This window comes from Bactrocera oleae, chromosome Y, assembly GCF_042242935.1.
Source record: "Bactrocera oleae isolate idBacOlea1 chromosome Y, idBacOlea1, whole genome shotgun sequence".
Classification (NCBI taxonomy): Eukaryota; Metazoa; Arthropoda; class Insecta; order Diptera; family Tephritidae; genus Bactrocera; species Bactrocera oleae.
Genome location: NC_091542.1, coordinates 2,233,830 through 2,260,677, shown reverse-complemented (window position 1 = coordinate 2,260,677; position 26,848 = coordinate 2,233,830).

Genomic DNA, 26,848 nt, shown 5'->3' with positions numbered 1-26,848 from the left:
TCAACCTTAAATTGGAGATTACTAAATTTATTTTAAAAATCTAAACAATAATAGTAAATCTCAACTAGAGTTCATTTTATTTAATGAATATAAGTTAATAATAACAACATCCAACTATGGTGTTTTGGGGGATGGTACTCTATCACTTCGAACCGCGGAGAAATGGTTTCGACGATTCAGAGCCGGTGAAAATGACACCATGGATAAGCCAGCCGGCGGAAGACCTGTGACGACAAATACCGATCAAATCATGGAATACATCGAGTAAGACCGGCATATGGCATCTCGTGACATCGCCCAGGAGATGGGAGTTAGTCACCAAACCATTATGAACCATCTGCAGAAGGCTGGATACAAAAAAAAGTTTGATGTTTGGGTGCCGCATAACTTGACGCAAAAAAACCTTCTGGACCGAATCAACGCCTGCGATATGCTGCTGAAACGGAACGAACTCGTCCCATTCTTGAAGCGGATGGTGACTGGCGACGAAAAATGGATCACATACGACAATATCAAGCGAAAACGGTCGTGGTCGAAGGCCGGTGAATCGTCCCAAACAGTGGCCAAGCCGGGTTTGACGGCCAGGAAGGTTTTGCTGTGTGTTTGGTGGGATTGGAAGGGAATCAGCCACTATGAGCTGCTCCCATATGGCCAGACGCTTAATATTACCATCTACTGCGAACAACTGGACCGCTTGAAGCAGGCGATCGACCAGAAGCGTCCAGAATTGGCCAACAGGAAGGGTGTAGTGTGCCACCAGGACAACGCCAGACCACACACTTCGTTGATGACTCGTCAGAAGCTACGGGAGCTCGGATGGGAGGTTTTATCGCATCCACCATATAGCCCGGATGTAGCGCCAAGTGATTACCACCTGTTCCTGTCCATGGCGAATGCCCTTGGTGGTGTGAAGTTGAACTCAAAAGAGGCTTCTGAAAAGTGGCTGTCCGAATTCATCGCAAATAAAGAGGGGGGCTTCTACGAGGAAGGTATTATGAAGTTGCCGTCTAGATGGAAACAGATCATCGAACAAAACGGCGCATATTTTAACTAAATCCGATCACTGTAACACTTTTTATACAGCATTGAATGAAGAGCAAAAAAGCGGAAGGAAGATATTTGACAACCTTATATTTTAAAAAATATACGAAATGAAAATTTGTTAGATACAAATTTCTAAAAATTCGAAAAGGAAAGCAGAGTACAAAGTCAAACTACCCGGCTTCTGTGATGCTTCTGAAAAGGTATATTGCGTAACTGTATACCTATGTTCGCACACAAAGTGACACTACGACCACAAATCACTTACTAGTAGCAAAAGCAAAAGCGGCTCCTTTAAAAACAATAAGAACTGTGTGGAGTGCTACTATTAGCCAAACTAGTATCCATGGTGTCAATGCATTTAAACATGGCAAAATACTAATTGTATCTGTGGTCCGATTACAAAATTGTACTAGCCTGTTTAGAAAAACCAACACATGCATAGAAGACATATATTTCAAATCGAATGTCTCAAATACTTGGCATAGTGGGATCAGCCACTTGGCGACACATATCCAGTGCTGACAATCCAGCCGAACTAGCTACAAAAGGGTGCAAGCCCCTGCATCTTGCCACCACCACCTTATGGTGGAATGGCCCCCGATGATTAATAAAATATCCTGATTCTTGGCCACACAAAAAAACGACTCTTTCCATGCAACATCGGATGATACTGACATCCTTGAGCGATTCTCATCAAATTTATAGACCAAAATTAAACAGTGGGCGTGGCACTGCTAATTTTTAGGTAAAACCCATATTCTCACATTTTTATGTAATAGTATGAAAATGGGCGAGATCGGATTACAATCATATATAACACGATTTTAAATTCCTCATATTCTTTCCCCTTCCAACCCACCTCCCACATCAACTAACACAATCTACATCACACATCACCTCTCGCAACATTCACCCCATCACCTCACGCAATTGACCCAAACAATTGAAATTTCCTTTATACGCATATGTATTTGCGCTGTGTCGCGTATATACGGAGTTATTTAAAACCATAATCTAATTTGTAAATAAAGTTATATTAAAAATGAAAGGTGATGAGTGTTTAAATTTCTAAAAAGTGTGCAAAGCCAATATACACCCACATATCCTTTATTGGCATGTAGGCAAAGAAGAAATCACACATTATAAATGTTTCATTTTCTAATTTCAGAACAAGGATTTTCATTTCGAAATCAAATAAAAAATTATTCCATTTCTATATAATGGCAAATTGCATTTTCAAACCCACTCACTTCACTTCTCTTTGAAGGTTGGAACACTTCAGGCTGTTAAGCTGCAATTTTTTTAGCTGTGTACATTTGTGTTTTTATTTTAAAAAATTCTCGAAGCTTAACTGATTTTTATTACCGTGTTAATACAAATTTTTAGTGATTAAACTCTCAGTTTCATGATAAGTATTTTATGTTCTGTTTTGTGCGGTACTAAAAATTATTAAAAAGTTTAAACTTTCTGGTGCCGAGTCAGCCTTTCTTTCATTTTGTTTTATTTTATTCTATTTTCTCACTTTGTTTATCTTATTTACTTCTTTATTCACAGCTGTGTTGCGTTTAGTTTTTTATTTGTTACAGTGCTTCTAAAACTGCTCGCTATATTGCTTCTTCAAATTGTCTTGGTTTTAAACTTTGATAAAAAAAAAAAAATAATTGTTCTTAATTGAAATTATTATTATTAATATTTTATTAACACACTAATTTATTATTAATCTATTAAATTTTGTTCTACCTACTCTTTTATTTGATCTTCATTCTTGTGGTTTATTATGTCGTGTAACTTCCCTAATTGTAACATTAAGGGCGAGTCAGATCGCTACGTTTCATGCGGGCTTGCCCATATTAAATGTGCTGGACTGACTGGTAGAATCTTAGATTCTATTATCGACTGTAAGGGATTGCGTTGGTCCTGTTTAAATTGTAGATCTATTGAAATCGATCTATTTAAAGTTTATAGGGAGACAAGCAATGGCTTTAACGAAATCGGTCGTGATCTTGTAACCCTCACTGAAAAATTTAGGCACTATGAAAAATTGTTCAAATTTTTTAAGTACCTGAATGATTCTCACGAATCCTCTAAACCTGCTCCTAAGCGTAAACGTCCTTTCGATGAAGTAAAACTTAGTTCTTCTGTTCAGAAAAGAACGTCTCCTCCCAATGACCTAATAAATCTCTCTTCTCCTTGCCCTCAAGGTGATAAGCCGTCAACTTCCAAAGAGCTCAATTCCCCAAAAGCTCTATCTAATAGTAATAAGTGTCTCACAATTCCAGAGGCTCCCCCTATTAACTTAGTAGCATCAGATAATAACTTGATTGTTATTCCACCTAAAAAGTCTATATTAATTTCGAGACTTGCCAAAGATACCTTGGTGGAGGACATTAAATCTTACATTTCGTCACGTTTAAAAATCGATGATATCAATATACGTAAATTTAACTTCAATTATGATAGAAGTATATCATCGTTTAAAATAGACGTATCTCTTGAAACATTCAAAAAGATCTTAGATAGTTCATTCTGGCCACCTGGGACTTTTGTACGCGAATTTAAACCTAAACTTAGAAGTCAAACTGAGGAAAACAGTGTTAAATTACCAAAAGTAACCACCGATATAAAAAACTGATTGGTAGAAATTCGCTAAGCATTTATTATCAAAATGTTAGAGGTCTTAATACAAAATTAACTGACTTGTATTTGAACAGTTCCATTTTTAATTTCCATATAATTGGATTTACAGAAACTTGGTTAAAACCTCACATTTTTGATAATGAGATTTTAAACAGCGAATTTCAAATTTTTAGATGTGATCGACTGAACAGAATCGGTGGAGGTGTTCTATTTGCCGTGCATTCCTCTATCCCATCTGAAAATATTCTTGTTCCAGGGACCGACTCATTTGAATTTAAATGTATTAGAGTATACGTTAATAGTTGCTTTATTTATTTAACCCTATCTTATATAACACCCCATTCCGACTTATCTGTATACATGCAGCATGCTTCTTTAATAAATAGTGCTACCTCGATGGCAAATAATGCAGATTCAATAATTGTATTAGGTGATTTCAATTTACCGTGTGCTTCGTGGAAACCATTCGATGACTATATCGTGCCGATTTGCAATCGATCATGTTTTAATGAGTTTTTCGAAAAAATGTCCGAGTTGGGTCTGAACCAAATTAATTTGATTCCGAATAAATTTGGTAAATGCTTAGATTTAGTATACGTTGATACCAATTGTGGCTGGAAATCAAGTCTATTTGGCAGGTTTAAAAAATCATACAGGTTAAAAAAAACCTACCGTTGTTTTTGGAGGTATTATGGGGCAGGAAAGTTGCGGGTTGATTACACAAACTTTTGACATTACTCAGGTATACTTTATAATATATTTTCAAAAAGTTTTATAATAAAAGTTTTATAAATATACACACTGATTAATATATCCAGCATAAGGCTTGTTAGAATAACTACTCGATAAAGTAAATATCTCGATCCTCAGACATAAACTTGATCTTCTGGGCTTTCAACTAAGATTTCTTCAATGAATAGCTTCTTATCTTTATAATAAAACACAACGAGTGATATCTTGAGGATACTTTTTCAGATACAATTAATGTACCGTAAGGTAGTCATTTTGGCCCAATTATATTCTTGTTGTTTATTAACGATATCGCTTTTGTAATAGAATTCTCAAAAATTTTATTATACGCTCACGAGGTAAAGCTTTTTAAATCAAACACTTCAACTGATGAAAGCTGTCTGTTATAAACCGGCTTAAATAATTTAGTTGCATGGCACAATATTCTTAGTGAAAATCGTGAATGGAACAGTTTGCTGTTCTTTCCTCCTGTCTGAAATTAAATCTAATATCCCGGTTCGCTTTTCGAAGCAGTTTAGACCTTTACTGTTAAAATCCTATAGATAAAATTTCGAAATAAAGAACTACGCCGCCGTCTATGTCATTATTTTAATTCTCATTCCAGGTCATTTGACTTATATGACTTACTTTTCAAAATTAAAAGAATTTATTGATTTCTCTTAATAAATAAAAATGTATCGTAACTATAAATCTTAGCTGTTGAAATTTTTGTTTCTATAGCTGAGTAGTTTTGGATCTCAACACTTAAAAAACTCTATTGACGTTTCTGACTCGGCTCATTCGGAGGGTAATCGTTGGGTTATTATTATTACAACCACTGGAGTCCAGATATTCGGTATCTGGAGTGTTTTGGAGCGATTTGGGCACTTGTGGGACATAAGGTGGCACATCTCAAAGCTAATATTCATGCAAAGATTATTCCGAATACATTTGTTCTTTATTGGTATACTGGAAAGTGAAAGAAGAATCAGATGGAATGTAAAATTGTGTTATATGGGAAGTACACGTGGTTTTTGTCTGACTTCGCCCAGTTTCACACTGTTATGTAGGAAGACGAAGTTTATTATGTTAGAATAATATATAATACAGAATTAAGTTGAAAGCGATGGAGTAGATTCCGAGATATGGGATTTTCCTTAAAAGTGGGCCAGGTCACGCCCACCGTCCAAATTTAACATCGACTACTGTAAAGGAAGAGGGTGGTGTTATGATACGAATTCACCCATACTCTTGGCAGAGGTGCTTAAAAGATTTGCCCTGAGCGAATTTGGTTATTAAAGCTTGAATTGTTTAGAAGATATTAAATCTATTAAAAGGCAGGCCAAACTCACTTTTTCAAATTTCAAACGAGAGATGGAAAAGTCTTACTCTCAACTAGATGTGATTAATTTCATTTAAAAAATATTAATTAACAATAACAACTTCCAGTTATAGGTTACCATTATTTTGTTACCCATTTAAGTGTACCCCACGTTTTACTAATACGAATATTAATACTAATAATACGAATGTTTTTCGGCAATATGTATATCAGACTATATAAGGAATTATTTTTCACTTTTTAGTTTGAAGTGGTTTAAAAGCGTGTTTTTTAGTTTTGTAAAACTATGTTTATTTTTCATTTTTTAGTTTAAAGTGTTTTAAAAGCATGTTTTTTAGTATTCTAGACCATACTTATTATTTAGTCCCACATAGTTTTTTTACTTTCTTTAAGGATGCTTTTGAGTAAATTTGTTACTCAAATGACAGCATAGATCGTTGATGCTTTTAGCTGCATAGCTTTAGGTGCATTTTTGGAAAGTATATGCTTGTACTTAGATAGTACCTGCTTTTAGCTGCATAGGTCTATAGTCGTTGTATAATTACGATATATAGAATTCCACCTAAAGGTTGGTGGTGCCACGTCCATTTTACAATTTTAAACCTTCTCCTAAAAGCTATTATCCACCATCTTGTTTGTGACTATTAATGCTTATGGCGCATTTATTTCGTCAGTTATCGCTTTTTTAGTATATTTTAACATAACTGTTATATGGAGAATGAACGTGGTTATTATCTGATATTACCCATTTCCATAGCGTATGAAAAAGTGCTGAAAAGACTTCCTCGCAGCAAATTTGGTTGAGTTAGCTTTAGTGGTTTAGAAGATATAAATTTTAAACCATTCAGGAGCGGGGTTACGCCACCTGTTGGGAAACTGTTTTCAAATTATTGCATTGTCATCAGTTTTTGACACGTGTGCAAAGTTTTAAGTTGATCAGACTTCTAGAAACCAGTAAAAAGTGAGCTTTAAGATTCCATTACATACATACGTACAACCCAAGTTTATATAAGCGTGTTAAAAAAATGTTGTGGTACTACTAGATATATTCCGAATATTTACTGGCGGTCCAGATATTCTGGAGTTATAAGCTTTGTAATGGACGTCCTTTCTTTATTTAATATATTTAGAAAAACATATTTTCATGTAAATTATCTTTCTTAGACTGAAAGGCAGGTAGAGTCACTATCCAACGCCGCACCCTTTAGGAGGCCCATTGTGATACCTTTGGTATCTAATTTTAAAGAGAAGATACCACCGGCCATTCGGTTATCTCCCCTAACGCTATCGTCTCTTCCCTGGAGGTCTATATTGGGGTCCGGATTTAAATTCAACTCTGTAGTATTTCGAAAATCCGTGGTTATGGGAAGAAACGGGAATTTTTTAAGTGTTATAGAATGCCCCTAATTACTGGCCAATAACGGGGATGACTCCTTCATACTACGTGCTGACATGACTGCTTTTTGTTTACAAAACAAGTCTGTTGGCAGTAAGTGTAAGATTACGTTTAACGCCTGATGCAAATACCTGTGTTTCTTAGTAAACAAAGTTGAAGTTTAATTGATTTTTTTACCGTGTTTGTACAATTTTTAGTGATTTAACTCTCAGTTTCATGATAAGTATTAAAAAGTTTAAACTTTCGAAATTTTGATGCCGAGTCAGCTTTTTGTTTCATTTTGTTTTATTTCATTCTATTTTCTCTCTTTATTTATCTTATTTACTTCTTTATTCACAGCTGTGTTGCGTTTAGCTTTTTATTTGTTACAGTGCTTCTAAAACTGCTCGCTATATTGCTTTTTCAAATTGTTTGGTTTTAAACTTTGATAAAAAAAAATTGCACTTAATTGAATTTATTATTATTAATATTTTATTAACACACATATTTATTATTTATCTATTAAATTTTGTTCTACTTACTCTTTTATTTGATCTTAATTCTTGTGATTTATTATGTCTTGTAACTTTTCCAATTGTAACATTAAAGGCGAGTCAGATCGCTACGTTTCATGCTGGCTTTGTGATGAGCTTGCCCAAATTAAATGTACTGGACTGAGAGGTAGAATCTTAGACTCTATTCTCGACTGTAAGGGATCTCGATCGATTTAAAGTTTATAGGGAGACACGCAATGGCTTTAACGAAATCGGTCGTGTTCTTGTAACCCTCACTGAAAAATTTAGGCACTATGAAAAATTGTTCAAATTTTTTAAGTACCTGAATGATTCTCACGAATCCTCTAAACCTGCTCCTAAGCGTAAACGTCCTTCCGATGAAGTAACACTTAGTTCTTCTGTACAGAAAAGAACGTCTCCTCCCAATGACCTAATAAATCTCTCTTCTCCTTGCCCTCAAGGTGATAAGCCGTCAACTTCCAAAGAGCTCAATTCCCCAAAAGCTCTTCCTAATAGTAATAAGTGCCTCACAATTCCAGAGGCTCCCCCTATTAACTTAGTAGCATCAGTTAATAATTTGATAGTTATTCCACCTAAAAAGTCTATATTTATTTCGAGACTCGCCAAAGATACCTTGGTGGAGGACATTAAATCTTACATTTCGTCACGTTTAAAAATCGATGATATCAATATACGTAAATTTATATCATCGTTTAAAATAGACGTATCTCTTGAAACATTCACAAAGATTTTAGATAGTTCGTTCTGGCCAACTGGGGCTTTTGTACGCGAATTTAAACCTAAACTTAGAAGTCAAACTGAGGAAAACATTGTTAAATTACCAAAAGCAACCACCGATATAAAAAACTGATTGGTAGAAATTCGCTAAGCATTTATTATCAAAATGTTAGAGGTCTTAATACAAAATTAACTGATTTGTATTTGAACAGTTCCAATTTTAATTTCCATATAATTGGATTTACAGAAACTTGGTTAAAACCTCACATTTTTGATAATGAGATTTTAAACAGCGAATTTCAAATTTTTAGATGTGATCGACTGAACAGAATCGGTGGAGGTGTTCTATTTGCCGTGCATTCCTCTATCCCATCTGAAAATATTCTTGTTCCAGGGACCGACTCATTTGAATTTAAATGTATTAGAGTATACGTTAATACTTGCTCGATGGCAAATAATGCAGATTCGATAATTGTATTAGGTGATCGTAAAAACCTTTCGATGACTATATCGTCATGTTTTAATAAGTTTTTCGAAAAAATGTCCGAGTTGGGTCTGAACCAAATTAATTTGATTCCGAATAAATTTGGTAAATGTTTAGATTTAGTATACGTTGATACCTCTACAAAGTGTTCCGATATTCAGAGTAATCCTCTTGTTCTACCAGAGGACTCATATCATCCGTGCTTCTTTACTCGGTTTAACTTTGCAAAAGCTAATTTTAAAAAGTTAAATACAGAACTTTCTGCAATAACATGGCCTAATTATAATGGTGACATTGAATTGAGTGTCACTCATTTTAATAACATTATTATGAAATTTTTTGAAAAGTATGTTCCAATAGTAATTGTTAATAAAAGCAAAAGTATAAGTCCGTGGTTTTCGAAAGAGTTATATAAATTGAAAAACAGAAAAACTCGAGCCTTTAAACATTTTAAAAAAACCGGTTCACTTGTCGCCTATTCTAAATATTCTGTATTGCGTCGACAATATTTTGACCTAACCAAAAATTTTATAATAATTACTTAAATAAAGTAAAAAAAAAATATTGTAAGTAATCCAAAATCGTTTTATGATTTCGTCAACTCCAAACGCAGGATTTCCAAATTTCCGTCCGCAATGAAATACAAATCTATCATTTCAAGTGACAATGATATTATATCCAATATGTTTGCAGAATTTTTCAAGTCAAACTACTGTAATAATTCTTTCAAAACTTTTTCTTATCAGCAAGTGCTGTGTTCGAATACTTTAATTAAAGCTACAATTATTTCTGAAGAAGACGTCCTACTTAATTTAAATAAGTTAAAACCATTTTTTAGTTATAGCCCAGACATGATACCCTCATGCTTCCTAAAAAATAGTGCCAAATATATTTACTTGCCTTTGACAAGGATATTTAATTCCTCCCTTAAACACGGTATATTTCCTTCAATATGGAAACAGTCATTTATAATTCCTTTGCATAAAAGTGGATTTAGATCCAACATTGAAAACTATAGAGGTATCGCAAAACTATCAGTTATACTTAAATTTTTGAAGCTATCATCACTGACCATATAACCTTTTTGATTTCTCCGTTAATCTCCTCATCTCAGCATGGATTTCGTAAAGGGAATTCGACTATAACAAACTTACTTGAATTTGTAAACCATGTGTCATTGGGTTTTAGGGAACATAAGCATACGGATGTTATATACACAGACTTTAGCAAAGCTTTCGGTAAAGTATATATCTCGATTCTCATACATAAACTTGATCTGCTGGGCTTTCAGCCAAGATTCCTTCAATGGGTATCTTCTTATCTTTATAATAGAACACAACGAGTGATATTTGAGGATACACCTTCAGATACAATTAATGTTTCTTCAGGTGTTCCGGAAGGTAGTCATCTTGGCCCGATTCTGTTCTTGTTGTTTATTAACGATATCTCTTCAGTAATAGAATTCTCAAAAATTGTATTATACGCTGACGACGTAAAGCTTTTTAAATCATACACTTCAACTGAGGAAAGGTGTCTGTTGCAAACAGACTTAAACAATTTGGTTGCATGGTGTGATAGAAATGATTTGCCATTGAATCTCAATAAATGTAAGACGATGTGCTTTTCCCGTAGATCTGTGCACCCCTCTTCTTATGTAATAAAACACCATATTCTAGAGCAAGTTTTTAACTATGTTGATTTGGGAGTTAATATGGACCCTAAGCTTAATTTCAGTCTTCATATTGATACCATGGTCTTGAAAGCAAAAGCTGTCCTCAGTCTTGTTAAACGTTGGTCTAAAGAATTTAGAGATCCGTATATTACTAAAACACTTTATACAACTTTGGTTAGACCTCTATTGGAATATGGCTCTGTGGTATGGAACCCTAGCTACCAAATCCATTCTGACAAGTTAGAGTCGGTTCAATAACAATTTTTACTTTTCGCCTTAGCGCATTTCCGATGGGATACTATGGTAAGTCTACCTCCATACACTAGTCGTTTAAAAATTATTAATCTACCTACACTTTCTAATCGTAAGGAAATGCTTGGCATAATATTCTTAGTGAAAATTTTGAATGGAACTGTTTGCAGTTCTTTTCTCCTGTCTGAAATTAAATTTAATATCCCGGTTCGCCTTTCGAGGCAGTTTACACCTTTACTGCTAAAATCCTGTAGATCAAATTTTGAACTAAAAGAACCATTCCGCCGTATATGTCATGATTTTAATTCTCATTGCAGCACATTTGACTTATCTGACTCACTTTTCAAAATTAAAAAGACTTTATTGTTTTCTCTTAATAAATGAAAATGTAACAATTTATTATTTTGTAACTTTAGATCTTAGCTGTTGAAATTGTTGTTTCTGTAGCTGAGCAGTTTTAGATCTCAACACTTAACAAACTCTCTTGCCTTTTCTGACTCGGCTAATTCCGCACGTATGCGGATTGCGCCCCTCGCGTCGGTTGGGCGGGAGGAGGGTAATCGTTGGGTTATTATTATTATTATTATAATAGCTCTGTCTTGCTAGCATACAAGTTTTGTCCGCATGATACGGTCCATCGATTAATATCATGTAATATAACCTGCATGAGGTCAGCGGGAGCATTCGGAAATTTTCCTTCAATCGAAACTGCCACAACGTTAACGTAGACTATCGCTTGTACCCCCTTCTTTTCCAGATCCACCAATATTTGGTTCATTGTTAAGATCCAGAGAATTGAAGTTAACACACCTACTTGGGGTGTACCCCTTCGGGCAGATCAGCACAAATCCCACAGCTCCCTCAACTCATAAATAGTTGACCTGCCCATGAGCATCTATTCAATTAATTTATGCATTATTTTACTTTCGGAGAATTTTCTTAATGCTGTTTCTGTGGATTTTCCCTTGGAATAACATACGCGTGCTGCAAAACTGCCATTTTTCCTGAGTTTAATTTGCTCCTTATGTGTAATTATATTAGTCTTTCCAACATTAGGAAATACTAATTGCTCCGAATTCCTTTGGATTACTATTTTAACCATTACGAGGGAATATAATTTAATTGCAATGCCCCTATAAGCGTGGTTGTTAACCTCCTTATTATGTGGCTCTGGGATTGCTGTAAATTAGCCGGGAATGTACCGTCTAGTGCCGGCGACTTGAAGGGCTTGGAGCCACCTATCACTCAATAAACATTACTGTCCGACACAATGTCTACAGGAGGAGGCTTTGCTTCCCCTCCACTACTTACTCCATCGTGTGGTTTTCGGAGCTGCCTGGGAAATAAGCATCCATAAGTGGCCTAAAGACTATTCACTGGATACCGTCCAACTGTGGTCTAGTTTTTGGAAGTATCCCATGATATGCACCAATTGTGCCATTATTTTTCTGAGTCGAGACGCTTCTACCATAGTCTCGATGTCATTACAAAAATATTTCCACGATAGTTTGGCTAAATTAGTTTTTTTAGGATAGTTTGTCTAAATTAAATTGTCATTACTGCCGTCGACCTGTAAGTTCTGGAGAACGGGTGACAACCATTCATGCTCCCTCTAAAGATTATCGGCAAGAATCTGTAAACTGTTTAACGAGGATGTCTAGGTTCTTAACCCTGGAAGGCCATGGTTTCGACGACGCGAGTTTTTATTTTACCGTTTTCGCATTTTTCTTTTGTTTGTTTTGTGCTGATGTTTCGTACACCGCTAGTCTGTGTTGTTGTGTGCAGTTGGTCACGATAAGTGTAAACTAAGCGAATTGGATTCTGAGGCAGAGGTCGAACAGAACAAAAGCTTCGAGGACGCAAGTTCGTCAGAAGAGTAAACCGACACAGATGAAGAAAACATACCACTTCATTTATTGAAAATCAATTCCAAAATAATTAGTTTGAAGAATATTATTTTGCGTGGGAAAAATAAACATTAGTGGGCAACGCAAAAAGGCAAGTCTAAATACATCTTTTTGGCATGTTGAACATGGCTTTTATAAATTGTTACATTATATATTCACTTAATATGTGTACAATAAATAAAATATCTCTCAGTCGCCCAGCTCTTATGAAATAATTACATTCTTCACTTATCGAACGTCATTTGAGAGGTAGACTTAAAGTGCCAGTATTGTTTACGTCGCTGCGATCGATTATTGAAAATATTGTAAAAAATCTTCTGCAGAGAGCTCTGTGCCTCTTGCACTAAATGAAAACTATTGTTCCTGCAAACATATTTCTTTGTTAGTTTATGGTATTATTTTTTAGAAAAAAACACTTTAAATGAATTTTATGTACTACAAGTATTTTATTTTTAATGTTTTCCAACTTATCTTTTTTACAACAAGCCAAATGAATCAGAGCTGTAAAATTTATAATTAAAAGACTAAAGAAAACCACTTAATATTGTTTCATTTTGTAAAATACAAACATGATAATGTAAAAATAATAACTTTTGTTTTTAGTGTGTGTAAGGATTCGCATCCCACTATGGTCAGGCACCTGGCTGCTTCATTGCCCCGTACCAGCTCTTTCATCAGCTGCGATGGTATTTTCTTTTCATCATACGATATGTAGCATGACACCAACCGGTATTTGCTACTATCCGTCTATAAGGTTAATTAGGGCAAGATAAGCGAGTTTGCTGTGGAGGATATTAATTTGAAGAAGACGCACTAACTATTGTCCTCTCTGCGTCTTCTTGAGAGTCGTTTGCAAGCTCAGACCCCCAGCTCAGTGTTTTCCAACTCACTCTTTTTGCGATGCAAAATTGTCTACTGCATCGGCGTCCGATTTGTAAAGCATGACCTTTACCTTTGCGTATCCATAGTTAATTTCCCCGGAACTTTTCACCAGCGGTTCTATGGATTCCTTTGTTAGGAACAGGAGAATCAGCATTGTGGCATAGTTCATCTCTACGCTAGATTCCGCTGCAGAGTCTTAGAAGGCCTTGACGAATATCCAGTTCCCCCTGTTGGCAGATTCGGGTTGCAGTCTCTTATGCTCACCGACTGCGATGGTGTAGCAAGCATCCATACTCTTGGCCTGGTTGGGATGGAATGTTCTTTCTATCTACCGATTAGCTTGGCTCCTGGATAAACCTCGCATACTTTGGCTATTGCGCCCAAATGATCTTGCGAGCCTCACGCCCTTAGGTTTCGTTCTTTTGACTGCCGCTACTATTGGCGGTTCAAGCTTAAAATTTGGCAGGATTGCTCTCGTGCAGTGAATAGATTCTTGGAGCTCATTCACTTTTGGCATCTTCCCCCTCACTACTCATTCACTTCTCAACTACCAATATTTGGCTACAGGGTTTGGCTACCTCGAGTGCTGTTACTTTCCTGGAACCAGCCTTAAGTTCTACCCCTTTACGCGTGCTTGCTTTTTCGCCAGGAACAAGCTACGCTCCTATTCTCACGCTGACTACTCTCCAGCTCGTAACGAACGCTGCTCTTTGCTGGGAACAACTAGCTCCCCCCGGCTTTTCTACAAGAGATCCGGACTCCTTTGAATTTGTATTTTTTTTTTTTTTTGTTAATTTGGCTAATTTTTATACCCATGTAAGGCTTTCTTATTACGGAGGGCCCCAGGTATCCGTAATCTTCATTCGAGACTGTTACCTTGACCGACCTACAACGACGGTAAATATTTTCGAATCTATGAGTTGTATAAAATCATTACTGGAACCGAATTTATAGACGGAAATATAAGAATAAAAAAAGATTTTTTATAATCTGTATGCTGTGGAATTATGGAAGTATTTGATGTTAAAATCCAAATTAATAATCATAGCGTTCAAGTAGATATTTTAGGAATCTAAAGGCGTTTCAAAATCCTGAATACTTGTTATGTGGGGGATAAGGCAAGGTTTTACCCAATTTTATACATTTTAAGCACAAAGGTACTCTGTCATTATCTCTCGCACTTTCATTAAAATAACTCCGACATTGACCGATATATGTAGTATGAAGTTAAATGTAAGTTCGAAAATCTTTATATTAGGTATATGGGATTAAGAAAAAAAATTGACACAATTCAATTCATTTGGTACATAAGGGTATCCTACAAGTATATCTCACAGATTGACCTACAAGTATATTTTCCAGAAAAAGTCAGACTTACGCAATAAGGTCCACATATTCGGTATTTTGACCATTTTTAGACCCAAGATGGAACACCTCACTCTATCCGAATATATTCATTAGAACTTATATTATGTTCTGGAAAGTGAAAAATCAGATTACCAGGTATAAAGTGAGCGTTAAGATACAAATGTGTTGGTAGGGAACATTTGTTGTGAACGGGCCTTAATTTTTTTTCTGTGTGGTTGGCATGAAATTGTCAAATATACCTATTCAATAACCTTACGGTCTTTGACAAACAACATCATATTTTTTCATTGTGTCGAAAATGTCAAATTTTGTATCAGAAAGTGATGATTTGCGAAAAGAATTATTTTTTTGTTTTCATTTGACCATGTTCTATCAGAACAAACATGCAAAAGATGAGAAATGAATAACGTTAGAAATGAAGAACGTGAAAGACCACTAAAAAAAGTCAAAAGCATATGGCAGCCATGCTTGATATTGCACAATAAACAATTTCAGACCGCTTGAAAGCTATAGGAAATATCTCAAAATATGGAAAATGGGTGCCACATGAATTGAATGGAAAACAAATGGAAAACCGAAAACATACTTGTGAAATTTTGATGGGATCAGAATGGGCCAGAAGACACGGAAAAGTAATTTTGTTACACGACAATGCACCTGCATACAAAGAAAAATTTTTTTAGGGTACAATTAATTTACTTGGCTTGGAGCTGCTACGACACCCGCCGTATTCACCACTTGGGCCCTTCCGATTACAATTTGTTTTCATCGATAGGACACGCATTGATTTGAGTGGTTTGCGTTAAAAGACAAACATTTCAATTGCCATGGTATTTACAATCGTCAAAAAGGTGGTAAAAACATGTAAAAGCAATGGTCAATTCTTTGAAATTTTTTTTTACTTTTCCATTCAAAGTTTGTATTTAATTTTCACAAAAATTATTTCAATCATTTTATACCGGTACACCTGGTAAATGGGAAGTGGGCGTGATTATAGTTCGAGTTTAGTGGCCACGTTAGTATTCCGATTTGCGTTCTTACATCTACTACTCTTATATGACCATCAGATCCTGGATGAACCTTTTCTATGAGACATAGTCGCCATTCAGTAGGAGGACGACATTTATTATGACGCTTTTTCCTATACTTGGTTCTTTCTGGCTCGTTTTCCATCGACATCGCTTATGGAGATTTTAGAGGTAGTATTTCATTTATTTATTAATGTGAAGAAATGGAGCTCATCTGAAAAAATCCCCAAGTATTAGAGTTGTAAAATCAGATTTATGATTACCAACCGTTTTCCTAAAATGGAATTTAAAGCTTTTAACTGCTGATTCGCAGAATCCTTCCATGTTTCTACAAAGTCTTTTCCTGTTTCGCTAATAATTTTGGAAGGAAATCCACGTCGTCCGGCAAAGTGTGCGGCAAGAAAAGTCGCTGTTGTCAGATCAGAACATAGCCCGAGGTCTACTGCCTTTGTTGTAAAACATACAAACACAGCCACATAACCCTTTCTAAAGGTGAAAGATTTTAACATTGAGGCTATTCTCAAAGCTCCAGCAAAATCAATCCCAGTAATAGTAAAGGGTAAAGCAAAACTGCAGCGTTTAGTTGCAAGACCTGCCATGAACTGCGTGCGCATTTTCTCTTTGTTCACACTGCAAGGTTTACACATGAAAATACACTTTTTTATTAATGGCCTTAGTCGAAGGATACAAAATTTTTGTCGGACCATTTTATGTATCAAGCTTCGTGTCTTCCATTAGCACGGGTCAATCCCTTTGAATCCAAGAAAGGGTTCAATACGAGTGCCACTGCTTGAACCAACTTCGAATTAAATATTTTGGCCATGGTTCATGGGATTCTGTTAGCCACAATGGACCGTTATATTATGCATGCATGTACAAATATTATGCATTTACATAACCATTTTTAACATTATAAACTTGAAATTTGCAGAGAAGAAAAGAACAAGGTTGGGCCCTCGGCAGTCAATAATGCAGAAACATATGAATTATTGGTGTAAGCTTTAATTTTACGAGTTTATTTCAGTAACTTAAAATAGTTTTAAATTCCCGAGGGAAAAATAGTATTATTTAAAATTATTGTAGTTTAGGCCAATATATACATATATAAATACATGTTCAAAGAGATTTGAATATATTGGCGAGGACAAAGTAATTATTTTAAATGAGTGGACTGTATGTTCTTATAATAGTTGAGATATATTTTTTTACTACTACTTATATTAAGAAATATTACCTATGTTGCGGCGCACCGACTAAGTGAGACCTCTTGGTACCAACGCTCATGTTCATATATGAACATACCCAGGGCGACGAAAATAACTGCTGCGAAGCGGTTCTTCAGATTTCTGCCATTCAAGTGTCCTTATGATAACTTACTCGTAACTAATTGTTCATATGTATTTGGTGCAAGAGTGTAGTGAATATAGCAGCCTCGTCAGTAGCAATTCCGTCATCAGTACCGGTGTCTGAATCGTTGTCTTCGGCAGTAATGCCAATGACCAGCTCCAACCGAAGTCATAGATGTTACGGAAAGTCTTTTAGAAAAGATGTAATTAGTTAATTTTTTGTAAATATACATTTAATATATGTATAAGTGATTACTGAAGCTATTTATCAGAAAAGAATTAAAAATAAAAAGAGTTTATGTATATATTAGTAATTAATTGAATTTACTAATAATAAAAATAATTTAAAATAAATATCAATTGTTAAAGCGGAAGTATGAAATTTCTTGGAATATTTGGAAACTCATTGCTATGGCATTCCTAAACGCCGTCGCTGTTATGTCATTTTCTTTTACTCTTGTTGTGCAATGTCTTGTTGCATCTTCAGCTGCGTCTTGTATACAAGCGGTAGAAACTTCATTGTTCTCTATATTTAAAAAAATTATGCAAAATGCAACACGCTTTTATTCTAATAATTACATTTTTAGGAGTTACTTGCAAGGAGTATTTTAGGAGTTACGGAAGCGCACTTTAAGCTGGCCTAAGGCATTTTCGATCACTCCGATCATGGAGTAGTTAGTTTGGGTTTTCCAATAGCCGATGGGTTAGCCACGTCAGGATACGGTTTCATCATGCGGTGTGATAAGCGAAAATCTGAATCGCCAATAAGAAGCACAGGTACATTGGTGCCTTCAATTGCTTTGCTTTTTTGTATTTTAATGAAAGTTTGGCTTGAATGGAAGTCGCACTACATCACGACCTTGTTCGTTTCTGGTTGTTGTGGACTTGTGTTATTAATTTAAAATATTTTCAAACTGAGTTGAAAGCGAATCGCTTAATGATACTGCCTGCCTCATCTCTTATTTTGTACTTTAGATGGTACAATTTTTGTGCTTGTGAAAGTTTAGGTTGATTTATGTGAATGATTGTGAACATGTTCCGGAAGGATGGCCATTAATCATAACCTAAATGAAAAACTTCTGTATCACAAGCTGATACTTTTAAAAATATGACTGTATTTAGGTCCTCTATTTGATTTGTAACTGCTCTCGGAGAAGGAGTAGCGACTCTACTTGGCCTTAACTGATTCCTTTGATCCAATATGATTGCATTTTCGATTTAACTTCTTTTGATTTCTTAGATTGCTTTTATAATAATGTTTTGAATTAAATTGAAAGCTATTAGCTAGATATTCAGATGTATTTGCATTAAGTTTAACTAATAAGATTGTAGTGAAAAATTTTAGTTTTGCTGTCCCAAGCTGTAGATAAAAAATGTATTTGTGCTGTTGTTCATACGATATTAAGGGAATTTCTATGTTTATGACTAGCAGTTCATTACCTGATTGTCTTCCAGGAAGTATTAATTTGTGTGGTAACTTATTTGTAATAAATTCAATTTCTTTTTAAATTTCAAAGGTTTTAAAAGTTTTGGATTTATGCGACCATGATTTATGTCAATTGAAAGATTGATTATCGAAGTGTAGATTTCTTCACATTCGCCTATATGTAATATTCCTATTGAAATGGTCATTCATTAATTTTTTCGAAATTGCTGTTAACTTGATTTGTTGTCTTTGTTAATATATTTATTGTAGAATCAGCTACTGATGTCTGCTTTAAAAATAATTTTGCTATATTGTTTTGATTGTAAAATTTAAGCAACATTTGATTAAAAATCCTCCCGGTCATCAGCGTCAATAATTTCTAATAATATATGGTAAATTGAACCAAAAAATTAAAATGACGCTCGTCTTTTTCTAATTTGTTCTTTCATGAATAATTCATTATTTGACTTAATATAATACTATTAAAGAATATAAAAAATTAAACTTTAAAATTGTTCTGTGTGCCCATTAATGTTCGTCTTCTTGTGAAAATTTGGGACCTCTCTATCATAGATCGTAATATGCCAGCTTGTTCGCGAATACCCCTCTGGATGCTACATCGGCTGTATCCTTTGTTACAACGTATTGTCATATAGCAGTGGAAGCAAATAACTTTATATTTTATTCATGTTTTGATGAACCTGTATTTACTTCTATTTCTTATCACTGTTGTGTTCCATAATATTTTTTGGCATTCATCATCATCTTCTGTATGTGTTAGAGTTGTGGTGTCTTCAATTTTCCAAAATTTCTCTAATATTGTAGTAATTGCCGCTGAAATTTTTTGCTTTTTTCTCGATTCTTGTAAAAATTCCCCGCAATATACAGCCTAATTTTGTAGTTTGGCCTAGTGGCTTAGTAGGACTACCTTTCTTAAATATCGGAAGTAGTAATTTTCTGTAATCCTTGAACGATTAGAGCTCGCAATGTCACATACTCTCTTTGTGCTCACTTCCCTCTTATTTTAGCTGTTGCTAGAAGTATTTCCAACTTTTTCGTCATCATTGTGGAGGATTTTTTTACAATATTTTCTTCCTTTTCTTTATTTATTATTATTCTTTAAAGGTAGTAAACTATGATGACTTCTTCCACATTTATTAAATTTTTTAAAGCTATTGCATAACTTCTATCGCGTGTTTTGAACGCGGGGGCACAAAGTTTGCGCGAAATGTTTACATACTTTTAGGATTTGAGGAGATAGCAGAGTGACTCAAAATAAATAATATTTAAGGTAAAATTTTTTTAACGGCAAATAAAAATATGAAGTTTATTAAAAATTTAATGAATAAAACATAAATTATTCCATATTCTGAGTCATAATATTAGTTACATTATTATTATTTTGGTAAATAGCCACCCCACCTTTTGGAACATTATCTCGTTTGAATTGAACAATACAATTGAAGTTATATATTTTTTATTTCAATTACCATAAACCTATAGCTTCAATGATAAAAATTCCTGAATAACCTTCATCATTGTAAGATAATAAAAATATTTTAAACAATATCTCTCATTTACTTAATAAAAGAAAACAAAATGTTTTCTTATCTGTCACGACGCTCAAAGAGTGTAAATGAAATAATATAAAAGAAAAAAAAATACTGATTAAAAAATAAATAAATAATTATAATTGCATAAGTTTCTAAAACAATGCTATGCAATAGCTTTGCCGCGGCAGCCCACGAGTGCCACACATATTTTTATACCTTTAATGGGATATATTAAGTTTTCCAGGAAGTTTGTAACACCCAGGAGGAAACTTCAGAGACCCTATAAAATATATATATATGATCATCATGATGAGCTGAGTTGATTTAATCATTTCCGTCTGTCTGTATATATACAAGCTAGTCCCTAAGTTATTGATCTGAAATCTTGTACCTGTCCTTTTCTCACTAAGAAGTTGCTCGTTTGTCGGAAAGGTCGATATCGGACCACTATAGCTGACATACAAACTAAACGATCGGAATCAAGTGCTTGTATGAAATACTTTTCCATTTGACGATATATCGAATTTTGGTATGAAATATTTTCTAAAGCAACAATGTAATCCCTGAAGAAATTGTTTAGGTGGAATCATTATAGTATATAGTTGCCATAGAAACCGACTGATCGGAATCAAGTGCTTGCATGGAAACCTTTTTCATTTGACGAATTATCTTCACGAAATTTAGCACGATTAATTTTTTAAGGCAACAATGTATTTTGCGCAGAAATTGTTCAGATCAGATCACGATATCGAATAGCTGCCATACAAATTCAACGATCGGAGTCAAGTTCTTGTAAGGAACATTTGTAGCGAAGTTATCGTTTTTTCTTGTTTTATTATTACAATTGCCTTGATACACATTATCAAAGCAAGTATAGCAAAGATTTTTGCGTGTAATGAATATCCAACGAATGGCTGGAACTTTTTGCATTCAGAAATTTGATGCCCACAAACTTTGCAGAATACACAAGTTTTTTATGCAACTGTAAAAAATATAGGTGTTCCTTGTGGCTGCTTTTGGTTGTTCCATCTAGCTGGCTTCCTGTCTCTCTAGAGCTTGATACTGCTGTTCCAGAAAATGGAAGACATCAACTAAAGTTCTGCGCATATAAACGAAGACTATTTTTGTCTATAGATTAGTATATACTATATAAGCGTTTAGCAAATTAAAAAAAACCAACAACTGGTAAATACATAGCAATGATATTAGTTTGTAAATCCCTATACAACGAAATACATTTTTTGTAAATGGTTAAATGACTTAAGCATCCCTCTACATGTACACATTACTTTAACCAGAAAAAATGGCGCAGCCACTAATACACACCATACTTTAGAGCACCACCACATTCAGCAAGATGTCACCACACAACGACACCCCCCTCCACCAACCAACAAAAGGGATTGGATCATCACCAAAGATAACATGATACGAAACTCTTTAAATCAAGAGCGCGGTGTCAAAGTTCACATTTTTTATGACAGTAGTGCAACTAAGGAAAGAAATAAGTTTTAAGATTTTTTAATGTATTTCTTGGGTATTTTTCGGTTTCCATTTAACAGAAAAATATAGATAGTTAAAGATAGTTTAACAAGCTAAATATCCTATATGCGGTCAAAATATATGTATGTACATGTATAATATAATCACAATTAATCACAAATGATTTTCAAAATTATTTTTAAAACTCAATTAATCAAAATTGTTTAATAATAGTTTTAAATAGTCTCAACATAACCATAATTAATTTTTATATACTCAATAAACAAATATCTTTGGACATTCGGGACAACCCACTAATTTCACAATTTATTTCTGCGGGATTCTTAGTGATATTTCGTTGTTTTGCTTGTCACCTGTTCAGTAGCTAATAAACTTTTAGTGCTGCCAAAGAAAACTACGAGATCATGGGCTCTCTCAGAAGGCAAAGAGAGGAGTTTCGGATCATTTATCCATGATCATTGACTACAGTGATGCTCGAGCGCAGTCGTCATAGTCTACTAGCAATTACGAAACAACAACGATGTCGTGATCCGATGGAGTATAATTGTTAAGGGCTCAAACGGCAATGCAGCTTTTAAGAATTCGGGCAAATCGTTGTTGGTTGGTTGAGTGTAACATTTGATCGTAATTGGCAGAATAAAAATACCGTGACATCAAGGGAAACTTCGCAGCATCTATCCTAGGATAAATTTAAGTCACATTGGAGTAAATTTTTAAGTAAAAATTAAAATTGATAAAGTGTGACTTACAGGCTAATTTGAAAATAAAAAACGATAGTTTTCTATCAGTAGATGTAATGCTTCTTCTCCTACCTCCATGCATTCTATCTTGTTAAGAATTAACGTTAGATGCGAATATACTTTTTGGTAGAATTCGTTGATGGATAATCTACCTTGTACAAGACAAGTCATTTGGTATTCTAATGTACCTATGTCTCGTTTGTCAGCACAGAGGTCTGTTAGGCAACGACATATTGCCGTCCAGTCTAGAGGTGTGTTGTACGATTCAAGGGCTATGTCTGCTTGTCCTATTATCTTGTTTCTAATAACATTTAGTGTACCAAAATATCGGGTCGTTCCCTTGTATGTTCATATAACCTAAGGATCGGTTCTACGCTTTTTTTCCAGAAATTGAATTCTGAAGCGTTACCTGAAAACTCTCTTAATGAACGTATCACGTCGGGAATTTTGTCCAATTCACTCATGTCATTTCTAAATCGTTCATCTATTGTCTGGTCTGTAATGTTTTGGTTTGGATTATTATTTAAAAAGGATTGGATTATGGTTTGTCCGTCTGTTTGAAGCATTTGAGTCAACATGTTTTTTATTAAATTATTTAATTCGGGTGATACTTGGGGGGCAGGATTAGGAGTGGTTGTTTGAGTGGGTGTAGGGTTATTGCTTAGCAATGAGGGTCTAATTATATTATGCGGGTTAGTCATTTTGAATTAATGTTATAAAAAAAAATTTTTATCCTTTAATAAAATTATTTGGTTTTGACTGCAGAAATATCTTTTTATATGATTTTATTTTTATTTACTTGTTAATAATCTCTGGAGGGTCCTGTTTTTGATGAATAGCAGAGTTATTTTTTGTTATAATTGTGTTTTTTTATAGACTGTATAAGTCTTTGTTTATAAGTATATATTTCTTATTTTATTTATTTTTTAATAGTCTCTATACGGTCCCTTTTTTGGTGAACCTCAGAGTTATTATTTGTTATAAGCTGGAGTTTCCTCCAATAGGTGGCGAATCGCAGCTTGTATTCTTTTTATTATAGATATATAGATTTTTTTAAAAAAGCATGAAGTTTTATTATCTTTTTCGACACATTATATTGCTTATTCACAAAACAGTTTTCCTGATGTACCGACTATTTTTAAGGTTTACATTTAACTTTTATCTTTATTTTTATACTAAGTACGTACCACTTACACCCTAGATTAAAACTACTAACAAAATGTATTAGTTTTTTAAATTTGAAATAAATGAATTTACAATAAAAACAATAAGTAAGGGCTAAGTTCGGATGTAACCGAACATTTTATACTCTCGCAAAGTCAAATGGTATACTTGTTTGAGATTTCTTTGTGGATTGACTGATATTTTCGATAGAAGGTCAACTATAGGCACTGGGGTCCACATATTTAGTACTTAGGGGTTTGAACAGTTTTGGTTCGATTTAGACAATTTTTGTCCGCAAGGTGGCATACTTTAATTGCATTATTCACGCAAAGTTTTACCCCGATATAATCATTGTTACCTGATTTGTATAGTGGAAAGTGAAAGAATCAGATAGAATTGAAAATAGTGTTATACGGGAAATAGGCGTGGTTGTAGTCCGAATTTGGTTGAAATCGGTTGAGGAGATCTCAAGATATGGGTTTTCACCTAAAAGTGGGCTGTGCTACGCCCACTGACTAATTTTGAACGCGGTTCCTATAAAGCCAATTCATACCATCTCAGAGATAAAATTTAATGTCTCTGGCGTGTTTAGTGCTTGATTTATCGCGCTTTTAGTAGTTTTTAACAGTACCGTTATATGGGGAGTGGGCAAAGTTGCCACCCGATTTCAACTATTTTCACACCGTCAATAGAAGTGCTAAAAACATTTGCTTCTAGTGAATTTTGTTATTATAGCATTAGCGGTTTAGGAGATATGCACAATAAACCTATTAGAGGCGGGACCACGCCCACTTTTTTAAAAAAAAGTTTTAACTGCAGATGCCCCTCCCTAGTGTGATCTTGTGCACCAAATAACAGCCTTGTATCTTATTGCAGAGCTTAGTTATGGCAATTTATTTGTTTTTGATTAATGGCGTTTTGTGGGCGTGGCAGTGGTCCGATTACGCCCATCTGCAATACCAACCGTCTCACGGTACCAAGAAACATGTCTACCAAGTTTCATACAGATATCTTAATTTTTACTCAAGTTAGAGCTTGCCAGGCGGACGGACAGACAGTCACCCGGATTTAACTCGTCTCTTCATCCTGATCATTTATATATATATAACCCTACATCTACTCGATTAGTTTTAGGTGATACAAACAACCGTTAGGTGAACAAAACTATTATGCTATGTAGCAACAGGTTGCGAGAGTATAAAAATGATATTTACAGACACACACGGTCAAAAGATATTTACAGTCGGTTAATAAATTTAAAGCTTTTTCATAAACTATATTTTTTGTTTTGTGTGGTGGTGCGTAAATAAACAAAGAAGACGGTTTTCCGACGCACGAACACGCGACGTATAACTGTCCATGCACGAAACAGGGAAACTCTAAGTTGATTTCACAAACTTCTAAGTACTGTCCTTGCGATTTCTTTATGAATATCGCAAAGGCCAGACGTACTGAAAATTGTAAGCATTTAAAATCGAATGGTAAGTTCATTGGAATCATCGGTATTCGCGGGATCAAGACATTATCTCCTTTGTATTTAGCTTTTATGATTGTTGCCTCAATGATGTTAATCATCAGCGTTTTCACAGCCAGTCTTGTTCCATTGCATAGTCGAGGTTGATTAATGTTACGTATCATGATGACAACTGAGCCTACTTTTAAATGCAAATTGTGAGGTGGTAATCCAGGCAATTCCAGTGAATTTAAAAACTCCGTCGGATAGTTGACTACGTCATCTTGGTTCATTACGGTATCGACTGATTTGAAGGAAACTAACTGTCCTGGAAGAAAATTCTGAATGGTCGTATTGAGATCCTCGACATCTTTATTTGTCCTCGCCAATATTGCTCGTTCACCCAGCCAATTATGGTTATTGAACTTTTGCGCTATATCTGGGAAAGTACACTGAATAAGCTCCTCTTTTGAGTCTGTGATGTGACAAAAATCTGTGGATAATGTGATGGATCCGGTTGAGGTGTCCACTACCATTTTATTATTTCCAATGTCTAATAACTGCTTCGTAAATACAATACATTTACAGTTTAATCTTGTTGCAAAAATACTCGTATGTTAGTTGTTACTACACTCCACTGTCTTTACGTACTGCCACAAATTCGATGATTTTAGGCATGCATTTAGTTCATCAGCAACAGTTGCTCGGGTAATAACTGGAAGAGTCTAACGAAAATCACCTTACAACCAATCTTGGCCCCGCCAAAAATATTTTGGTTGTCACGAAGATCTTTCAACGCTCTGTGCAGTGCCTCCAGTGACCTCTTATGGGCCTTTGTATATTCATCCCAAACAATCAATTTACATAACTGTAGGATCTTAGCCATTGCGCTATTTTTGGCGATGTTGCAAATTGGTGTTTCGGTGATTTGCATGTTTAATGGTAATTTAAAGGCAGAATGTGCAGTTCGCCCGCCTTTTAGCAGAGTCGCAGCTATTCCAGATGAAGATAGTGCTAGAGCAACAGCATTTCGCGATCTGAGCCTCGCCAAAAGTAATGAAATTTAAACCGTTTTTCCGGTTCCTCCGGGAGCATCAAGGAAACAAATTCCACCAAATCCACTGTTCACAGCTTCAATCAAAGTCTCGTACACAATTCTCTGTTGTTGATTTAATTCTGGAACATTTGTATGAACTGTTTCGGCCAATGCTTCAATGTCGTACTGTTGTTCTCTTTGCAACTCGTTGTTTAATGTATCGCTCATATGACGATTAGGTGCTGTCATTCCCAAATAGGATAATACTTTATTTGCCATCAATAAAACATATATTCTACTATGATCAGTGTCTAATTGTAAATTTCTTCAGTAATTTGTAGTGTAGGATTCAAAGTTTGACGGCGCACACGATGCAAAGCATCCTCAGACATGTCATCTCTATACTTAACCCACAGATTTGCTGGATTCGAGAAGAAATATGTTGATATGATAATCGAAAACAATGTACGAATTTGATGCGGCGTTGAAGATATTATAGAATCCTTGAGCGTATCATCCTAGTGCGAGTCTTTCTCAAGTAAATATAATTGTTGACATGCCTCACGGTAAGTCGCACACAGCTGTCCATTAACTCTTCTCAGATGTTTAAACGATGTCCGACCACGAACATTCACCAACAACAACCGCAAATAA